The 10,819-nt window shown below is 41.3% G+C and overlaps 1 pseudogene; it reads left to right on the forward strand.

Annotated features, from left to right (window-relative positions):
• The first annotated feature begins 4,403 nt into the window (after positions 1 to 4,403).
• Positions 4,404 to 10,540, forward strand: LOC122752275 (annotated as a pseudogene).
• The last annotated feature ends 279 nt before the right edge of the window (positions 10,541 to 10,819 follow it).

A 10,819-nucleotide genomic window follows, 5' to 3' on the forward strand; every position in this document is an offset into this window, starting at 1 on the left:
CCATGAACACAGAGGAAGGAAGAGTGTTAATAGATTAATCAAGTTCCCCTTTTCCCTTTTACTTTTTTCCATCTTAATAGTATTTTATTTTGTTTCCAATTACATGTAAATATAGTTTTCTTTCCATATATTTTTGCCATACGTTTGATAAATTATCAAAATAGAAGAGTAGGGAATGGAGAGGTGTAGGGAAGGGGCAACTCTAGCTGAATTGTTAATTCCACCCTCTGCTTTTCCTTTTCTTTGAACTACCCAGCTTCAGAAAACCGGAAAGATCTAGGAAGCTGACCCACAGAACTGGGAGCCTGTGGTTAGATCAACATAGGTGTCATTGCTTCATGAAGAGAAGAAAACATATATATTTTATGATTTGGAGGAAGATGGGATTGTCATCTCTCACACTGGGCTGTTCTTGTATCCAATTCCAATTCTGACATGCCATTCACTCAGCAATACAATGGTCTGGGATAGTTCCAAAGAATTCGTGATGGAAAATACTCTCCACATCCAGAAAAAAGAACTGTGGAATCTGGATGCAGATTGAACCATACTGTTTCTACTTTTTCCTTTTTTTTTCTTTTTTGAGGTTTTCCCTTTTGTTCTGATTCTTCTTTCACAACATGACTAATGCAGAAATATGTTTAATGTGATTGTACATATATAACCCATATCAGATTGCTTGCTGTCTTGGGGAGGGGGGAGGGAAGGGAGGGAGAAAAATTTGGAACTAGAAATCTTACAAAAACAAATTTTGAAAACTATCTCTACATGTAACTAGAAAATAATAAAATACTTTTATTATAAAAAAAAGAAGGTGGTGATAAGAGAACAGGGAATAACTCATATAATGGGCACTTTCCCTCATCTGAAATGCCTGGGCAGTTCTCAGATCATTTCTCCATCCTTCCCTCCCCTTCTATTTCATCCCAGCTCCTCTGACACTCTTCATAGAAAACAGCCTGACCTCTCTCTAGTTATTCATGGTGTCTCTTTGTCTACCTGGCTTTTCCTATGAGATGGTCACCTCTGCCCTCAGGGCAGACACAGGTCTGTTCCCTGACCCTAAAGTCTGGTGCTTAGTAAGCATACCAATGAATCAAATCTCTGCCAAGGCATAGTATGATTTACTTCAAAAGAGCTCACAAATGTTCCCCTCCAGGATCCCTCCAGAGCAATAAAGAGGTGGGGAGAGGGGTCTCATGCTTTCAATGGGGAAGATGAGGCACAGGGAGCAGAGGGAGAGGGAGGAAATTGCATAATCTTAGAGTTGTACAAAATCTCGGCAAATTTTCACTTGATATACTCCATTGATTTTTGGTTGATGCCTTTTGCCATCAAAGCCCAGGTCAAACACTTACTGGTGGAAAATCTCTTAACTTCTTTGTGCCTCAGTTTCCTCATTCATAAAAGAAGGGGTTGGATTCAGCTCAGATTTTGATAGTTCTGTGACCTTGAACAAGTCACTTGACTTCTACGTTAGTAGAGGCAGATAGGTTGTGCAGTAGATAGAGAGCTGGACCTTGAGTAAAGAAAATTTATGTTCAAATCTGACCTTAGACACTTACTAGGTGTGTGACTATGGACAAGTCACTTAACCCCAATTGCCTCTAAAAAAAGATATAAAGCCAAATATCTTAGAGAGAATTAAAATGACTGACCAGATTGTGCAGCTTCCATGTAAAAAGAGTCCAGATGGTGAAATGGAAAAAGCAGAGGGGCAGGTAAAGCTAAGAAACCTAGATTTTATTTATAGGTTTGCCACTAACCATATCGGTGACCTTAAGTTCCTGCCCCTATTTGGACCTTTGTTTCATAAGATCATAGGGTCATAGATCTAAAATTGGGAAGGATTAGATTATCTAGACCACCGTGTCATTGTACAGATAAAGAAACTGAGATCCAGAGAGCTTGAGGGATTTGCCCAGAGTCACAAAGTAAGTATCAGAGGCAGGATGTAAAACCAGCTGCTCTGTCTCCAATCAATCAGTACCATATTTCTCATATTTTACAAATAACAATATTGGGCTAGGTGATTTCCAGGTCCCTTTTGGTGTTTTGTGTGTGTGTGTGTGTGTGTTTTGTGGGGCATTGAGGGTTAAGTGACTTGACCAGAGTCGAACAGCTAGTAAGTGTCAAGTGTCTGAGGTCAAATTTGAACTCAGGTCCTCCTGAATACAGGGCTGGTGCTCTATCCACTGCGCCACCTAGCTGCCCCAATCCCTTTTGGTTTAAAGATGGCTGAGCCTCTTCAATGGGGAAAGATGGAATCTGAGAGGGGGGAAGGTCAAGGCACAATTAATTCTGCCTAATACCAAGAGACAAGAACAGGTAAGAGTGGGCATCTGGTCCTTGGATAAGACAGGTTAGAGGACATGATGAATCAAGCCAGAACCCAGTTTTACCCAGATGAGACAGACAGAAACTGAGTTTCTAATCTCCTTGGATGAGCTCTGTGTGTCTGCTCTGAGATGAATCTCTGGGGAAGGGAGGAGGACTTACACAAACTATGGTGACTGTGGTTTGTTGAGCAGTGATGTGAGACTAGACCATCTGCAGGAGGAACAAACTGCAAAATACAAATGCCTTTTTGCCTAGCCTCATTTTGCCATGGAGGGTTTTTTGTTTTTAAACAGCAGTTAGTTCTTTCAAATCCTAGATCTTCCTCAAATCTCCACCTGCTTTCTAGGAAAGATAGGGACATATTTCTAAGAAACTCCACTTCAGCCACTTTATCCTCCACTGGGATAGTCTACCTAAGATTGTGTGAAAACCTATGACACCTACTACCTCATCACAAGGGAGGTAGGTCATCTAAAAATCCTAAAACATGAGAGAGAGCCAGCTTTCTCAAATTGGGGTTTGAGTCTATCTGAGCTTTTGCTGGTAAGGCATTAAAATGGAGTGATCCTAGCCCTTCCCTTTGTTTTTTTTTTTGGGGGGGGGGCAACGGGGGTTAAGTGAATTGCCCAGGGTTACACAGCTAGTAAGTGTCAAGTGTCTGAGGCCGCATTTGAACTTAGGTCTTCCTGAATACAGGTCTGGTGCTTTATCCACTGCCCCACCCAGCTGCCCCTCTCTTTGTTTTTAAAAACCAAGGCTGTTGAGTTCAGATCAATCAATCAGTCAATTGACACTTATTAAGTGCCTACCATGAACCAGGCACTGGCACTCAATATAACAATGAGACAGTCCCTGCCTTCAAGAAGCTTATACTCTTATCAGGGGAGGCAACATGTACACATAGATACCACTCCTAGGTTTACATCCCAAAGACATCCCGAAAAAGAGAAAAAGACCTATTTTACAAAAATATAGCAGCTCTTTTTGTAGTGGCTAAGAATTGGAAATCAAAGAAATGCTCATCAATTGGGGAATGGCTAAACAAGCCGTGGTATATGATGGTGATAGAATATTACTGTGCTATAAGAAATGACAAGCAGGATGATTTCAGAAAGACCTGGAAAGACTTGTAGGAACTAATATATAGTGAAGTGAGCAGAACCAAGAGAACATTGTCACAGAGACAGCAATATTGTTTGATGAAGAACTGTGAAAGGCTTAACTATTCTCAACAATACAATGATTTGAGACAATCCCAAAGGACTATTGATGAAGCATAGTATCCACCTCCAAAGAAGGAATTGATATTGATTGAACACAGACTAAAACATGCTATTTTTCACTTTCATTTTTTCTTTCATTCAAGTTTCCGTGTACAAAATGACACATATGGTCATGTGTTACATAATTGCACATGTATAACCCATATCTGATTGCTTACCACCTCAGGGAGGGGAGAGAGGAAGGAGGGAAAGAGGGATAAAAATCAGAACCCAAAACTATAAATAAAAATGTTCATTATTTTAAAAAATAAATGAACAAACAAATAAATAAGTGAAAGGCCTTTTCCTGGTAATTTTGGGGGAGGCATTAGCAGCTGAGAGGATCAGGAAAAGTAGAAAGTGGCACTTGAGTTGAGCTTTGGAGGAAATTAGAGATTCTGTGAGATCGGATGGGAGTCAGTCCATGCAAAGGTGGTGAGATGGAATATTATGGGTGAAGACCAGTTTAGCTTAATCATAGGGTAAGTGAAAGTGTACAATATGTTATAAGACTGAAAACATAGGCAGATTTTGGAGGGTTTTAAATGTATCATGAAGGAATCTGTATTTGACTCTATCGAGTGATGTAGCTAGATTTGTGCTTTAAGAATATTACTTCAGAGTGACAGTAGAGACATTGCTCCAATAGGTTCTGATCACCCTTGAGCCCCAGAAAGACATTGTACTACCCAGTCCCAGAAGAGTGGACCTTAAGCTCCCCAAGACTCTCATGGTGACTTGGCATATCACACATACATACACTGATGGGGTGGAAAGGAAAACAAATCCAGAACTCTAAAGATGGGAGGCAAGTTTAGCATGAAGAAGAAGAGGTACAGTATAAATGATGAGAAAGCCAAGGATAAAGGCAAGAAAGTTGAAGGAACTGGTGTAGAAGAACTGGTGGAGCCCAGACAGCTAGAGAGACCACAGACAAATGGGCACTGATAAAATAACTGCCAACAAGACTGAAGATAAGCAGAGAGGCATGCAGTGGCAGACAAAGAGTCTCTGAAATCAGAGCCTGAGAAGCCAGAGGCTGTCCCTGATGCAAAGGCAGAGTAGCATAAGGATATGGAGTGGAAGAATGCTCTTGGCTCTGTTACATGAGACAGTAGTGATGATTCTAAGACTCTGGTGTCTAGCACTGAGGCAAAGGCCTCCCAGTCTTCAGAAGCCACAGCAACTAGTAAAGTAGATGACAAGAGCAAAAAGGAAGGGCAACAAAAAAGATTGAGGCTTTGGCATCTTCCTTTGCCCAAGAAACTAAAAGCAAAGTGGCTCTAGCTTCAGACTAAAAACCAGCAACAAAGCTATTGCTTCTTCCAAGGAGACCCCAGCAGCAAGGGAAGCCCCTAGATTTACATCTAAGGCTCAGGAACCTATAGCCCCAGCAGAAGAGGTGGAACCTCCTGAGGCTCTGAATGCCAATTTGGATAAAATTATAGCAGTGGAAAAGTATCATGGACATCCTACTGGACCCCCCCCCCACTTAAAAACAATAAATCTCCCTCTGTCTCTCTCTCTCTCTGTCTCTCTCTCTCTCTGTCTCTGTCTCTGTCTCTGTCTCTCTCTCTCTCTCTCTCCCCTTCTCCCTCTCTCCTTCTTTCTCTCTCTGTCTCTGTCTCCCCCCCACCTCCTGGCTATACTAACTTGTTTCAAATCTGAAATAATGATATGCGTTGTCTGCCAAAAAGGATGTCCCTAACTGGTATGTAAGAAATGATATAAAAGATATCAATCATGAAATGTATGATCAGAAAAAGAGACAAGACAATCATATTTTGAGAATGAGAGATAATGTGAACAGCCTGACTACTGCAAAGACCCCAACAGAATGCTAAAAGACCAAAAGATTCTGTGGAATGTATACATATAGCACAATATGGGAGCCTTTGAATAAACGGTTTGCAATCTACAACATTGGTGAGAGTACCTACATCAATGAAAACATGGACTCACTGAAGTTTTGTATTAATTAGCCACTTGATTTAAACTGCATGAAAGCAAGGAATATATCTTTTTTTTTTTTTAGTGAGACAATTGGGGTTAAGTGACTTGCCCAGGGTCACACAGCTAGTAAGTGTTAAGTGTCTGAGGCCGGATTTGAACTCAGGTACTCCTGATTCCAGGGTCGGTGCTCCATCCACTGTGCCATCTAGCTGCCCCAGGAATATATCTTTTTAACTTTTGAATATCCTCCCCTTCAGCACCAAGAATAGCTCTTTACACTTGCATGGGTGGCCATTGAATGCTTTTTGATTTACTACTAGTAGTAATGGAATGACAAAGAGAGCACAAACACACTGTGAGTGAAATGTGGAATGTAATGTAACATAATCAACGGTAATTAGACATTAGTCACATAAGTAGAAATTAATTGAAAAAGAAAAAGGAGGCTTGAGTATGTGACTGCAATAATACCATTCCTGATTTAATCAGGCAGTAGTTAAGATCATTGTCTATTTATGATGGATTTTCTCATTTGGAATAAAGCCATACAATTGGAAACAAAACAAAACAAAACAAAAAGGATGCCCTATCAAGGGGAGGGAAGGAGGGCATGGGGAAAAGAATCCAAATGATATTTTTGTGGGAAAATATCTAACGTACCTTTAGTCAACTTTACAAATAAATTCTGGTTTTTAAAGAGAGATATCTTAAAATACAGTGCATATTTTGTACCTGAGCTGCTCTTTGATGCACTCCACTGATACACCAAAATCACCTTTTTTTCTGTAATAGGGTTTGGGGTGCTGTGTTTGATTCTTCATGCAGAGCCTGTGCCAAGGCAATCAGATCTTTATGAAAGCAGTATTTTCTGTGTTTTTTTTTTATTAAAAACCTTTCTTATTTTGATATTTTTGAAGCCATGGATGAATGCCAACTTTCAGACAATACAAACTATTCTTGAAGTGGGCCCAAAGATTTGAACCCCTTGACTTGCATGATTTTGTGGGGTTCTCTGGATCAAGAGAGTACCTCACCATTTTAAATGATTACCTAGGATGGCTCAAGGAAAGAGAACATTAATTTTTTTCTTTACTTTTCTTTTTTTTGGTGGGGCAATGAGGGTTAAGTGACTTGTCCAGGGTCAAGTAAGGGTCAAGTGTCTGAGGTCAGATTTGAACTCAGGTCCTCCTGACTCCAGGGCCGGTGCTCTATCCACTGTGCCACTTAGCTGCCCCACAACATTAAATTTTTAAAAAGAATATTGCTTTGGGGGTAGTTAGGTGGCACAGTGGATAGAGCACCAGCCCTGGAGTCAGGAGGATCTGAGTTCAAATCTGGCCTCAGACACTTGATACTTATTAGCTGTGTGACCCTGGGCAAGTCACTTAACCCTCATTGCTCCACAAAAAAAAAGAAAAAAAAAGAATATTGCTTTGACAGCTACGTACAGAGGGTGGATCAAAGATGGGGAAGACAAGGTAAGGTCATCCTTAGGAGACAAATAAAAGATGATTGACAACTGGATGTGAAAGGCAAACTTTCACGTAGGAGGTTGGAAGGTTGACAGTCACATGGTTTAAAAAAAAGTCATAGAAACCCTAATCTGGGATATAGCTGATTATGATTATGAGAGAAAAACAAATGGGATAAGGATCCCAAGTCATAGGTAAGAAAATTACTTTCCTTTGTATTTTCCAACTTTGATTCCTTATAGTTCCTTAGCCATTACCTCTTCCCTGGATTGTTGATCCTACATACATTAACAAACCCTACCCAATCACAACAAAGCCTCAATTCCACAAACATTTATGAAGCACCTACTATGCTTAAGGCTCTTTGCTGGGTGATGGGGATATAAAAACAAATATGAAAGACCTTTCCTCCAGCTCACTCCAGGAGCTTATATGTTCTATTGGGCTAGGCGACACAGCATGTACCCAGTGCAGTAGGTAACAGAGTGCTGGATTTGGGGTTAGGAAGATGTGGATTCTTAGCTGCCTCAGTCACTTAACTAATTGTATGACCCTTTGCAATTCATCTAACCTTTATGAGCCTCAGCATCCTCATCTGTTGACGAGGACAACCCCAGTGATGGGGTGGGGCTTGATGGTCTCTAAGGTCCCTTCCAGCTCTAAATCCATGATCTGATGATATAAATACAAAGTAGATACAGGAGAATAGAAAGTAATTTCAGAGAGAGAGAGAGAGAGAGAGAGAGAGAGAGAGAGAGAGAGAGAGAGAGAGAGAGAGAGGGAGAGGGAGAGGGAGAGGGAGAGGGAGAGGGAGAGGGAGAGGGAGAGGGAGAGGGAGAGGGAGAGGGAGAGGGAGAGGGAGAGGGAGAGGGAGAGGGAGAGGGAGAGGGAGAGGGAGAGGGAGAGGGAGAGGGAGAGGGAGAGGGAGAGGGAGAGGGAGAGGGAGAGGGAGAGGGAGAGGGAGAGGGAGAGGGAGGGATAAGAGCCAGGGAAATCAGAAAAGTTCTTATGTAGGAAGTGGTATCTGTGCTCTGCCTTGGTGGACACCATGGGTTCCAAGAGCCAGTGATGAAGAGGGAATAAATGCCATGAATGTTAGACCCTTACACACAAAGGCATGGAGGCAAAAGATGATCTTTCACATAAGTTTGAGCAGAACTAAGAATATTTGAAAAGGAATAACATAAAATAAGATTGGAAAGTTAGATGGGAGCCAGAGTGTTGAGGGCCTCAAATACCAGGTTGGGTATTTTCTCTTTTATCCTAGAAGCAATGGGTAGCCAATTGAAACTTTTCTGAATAGGGTTAGGGGGTGACATAGCGCAGTGTTTTAGGAATACCAATTTGGCAACTGTGTGGAGGATGCTGGATGCAAGGGAGCCTGACCAGAAAATTATGACAGTCGTTTAAATGAGATGTGAGAACATCTGAACTAAATTGTGTAAGTGGCTGGAATGGGGATTAATGTGAGAAATGTGGAAGTTAAGACAAAAAAGTGATCACTGATTAGAAGAGGTGGGGTGAATGTGATTGAGTAAAGGGTATTGCTTGCTACCTTGGGGAGGGAGGAGGAAAGGGAGGGAGGGAGAAAAATTTGGAATTCAAAATCTTACAAAAATGCACTTTGAAAACTTTTCAAGTAATTGGGAAAAAATAAAACACTATTCAGTGAGAAAAATAAGTCTTAACTAAATTAATATAAAATGCAAAAAACAAAAAAAGAGTCAAGGATATCCCCAAGGTCGATGACTCCAAAATTGCAAAATTCAAAAACCACTTTCACTTCTGAATGTATCAGGAGCCATTCCAAGGAGCATGCTCAGAACTGCCCTTCCTAATTCTACATGAGAGCTTTGGGGCCTGCTTCCAGTCATGTTTTGGCCCAGTTCTTATTGGTGAGTTCCTCCTTGGACCTCCTTTTTTGGTAGGGGTCCAGGCTGGCCTGCTTGGTTTCACCTCCAAGCTATGCTCCTGATTTTTCTGACTTCAACACTTTGCCTGTATACCTTCTTCTCACCCTACCCAACTTTTCAGCTCCCCCTTTTTTGTATTGCTTCCTCTAATAGAATGTAAGCCACTTGAATACAAAGACTATCTTTCTTTTTATTTAGTTTTGCATCTTCGAAGCTTAGTACAATACTTGGCATATAGTTAGTTTGCCTTGTTATCATGTTCTGGGTTTGGAGTTTAAAAGTCAAAGGGCAATAAAAAAGAGAGCCTAACCCTTTTCGTTAGAAGCAAGCTTCAGAGGGCTGAACCTTGTCCAAGATACTCATCTAAATATAGGACAGGCAGTGGGCATAGTATCCCAGTTTTCTGGGACCAGTCATGGTTTTCTCATGGTAAACAAGAAAGGAAACCAAAATTGGAAATATAAAAGGAAAGTGAAATTCCAATTCTAAAACCACAGAAAATAACCATCTAGAACTCTGACGTCTCCCTGAACCATAGTCTTGAATTACCAGCTCCCTACAGGTTAAAGTTGGGATACGACTTTACCTTAAATTCAGCATATCCTCGACCGAACTCGTCTCCCCCACAAAAAGAAAACCAAAAAAACAAACAAAACCAAAAAACAACAACAACAACAAAAACCCAAAGACAAAAAAATTTCTTTTCCCTTCCCAACTTCCCTAATTCTATCTTTTAGTCTCCAAATGTGAAACCTTGGAATCCTCTCTCTTCACATCCAATCTATTGCCTAATCCTGTTCTTCTTTATTTCAAAACGTCTAGGATTCACCCCTTACTTAACATTCCCACAGATGTCACCTAGTTCATGCCTTAATCACTTCATGCAAGGTTTGCTGCATCAGCCTCCCTCTGATCTTTATAGGCAGACTAATTTTCCTAAAACTGGCCCTTCATCAGCTCACTTACATTCCAAGTTTTCAATCCCGGTGCTTATGTGCTGCCTACGGGGAGAAACCTTAGCTCTTCCCTCTGAAATTTAAGGTCCTTTCCACCTGGGCTCACTGTAACTCAACTACCTTGCCTCCTATGACTCTGCAGGGATAATCCTAAATCCAGTTAGGTGGCTCTCCTCAATGTTGGCCTCTTATATCTCATTTTTTGAATGGGCTCTGCTTTTATTTAGGCTCTCATTACCATTTATAATGCTTTTCCCAGTCGTCTCTGCTCATCCTTCAAGGCAGTGATCTTTCGTTTTGTCAACTTTAGCTATGTTTATGGGCCTGCGGTTTCGCCATTTGGTACTTGACTTATTCTTCTCTGTTTCAGCATTGCAAGGGGTTTGAGAGGCAGAAACCTCATCGAATATTTCTCGATATGGGTCAAAATTCCAAGCACAGTACTGGGCACACAACAGGTGCTCAGAAAACATTTAGATAGAATGGTTCTACCTCTGTTTCTGAAGGCTGCTTCCCCTCCATGGTACTCTGCTTATCCCTTTATGAAAATTCATCAATATCCTTCCCCTACTCTACTGAAAAAGGATAACTGGCAGCCCCAAGAAGTTAGAGAACCGGGGGAGGGGGAATACAAAGATGATTAAAACTCAGTTCTTAGTGGGGCAGCTGGGTGGCGTAGTGGCCCTGGAGTCAGGAGGACCTGAGTTCAAATCCGGCCTCAAACACTTAACACTCACTAAATGTGTGACCCTGGGCATGTCAACCCCAATTGCCTCAGCAAAAATAAATAAATAAATAACCCCCCCCCAAAAAAACCAAAAAAAACCCTCAGTTCTTAGCCTTCAGGGGGTCCACCCTTTAAGCCTCAGCTCAAATACTACCTGCTCCATGAAGACTTCCTTGATTTACCTAGTTAGAAGTCT

The sequence above is a fragment of the Dromiciops gliroides genome, chromosome 1 (genome assembly GCF_019393635.1).
Source record: "Dromiciops gliroides isolate mDroGli1 chromosome 1, mDroGli1.pri, whole genome shotgun sequence".
Classification (NCBI taxonomy): domain Eukaryota; kingdom Metazoa; phylum Chordata; class Mammalia; order Microbiotheria; family Microbiotheriidae; genus Dromiciops; species Dromiciops gliroides.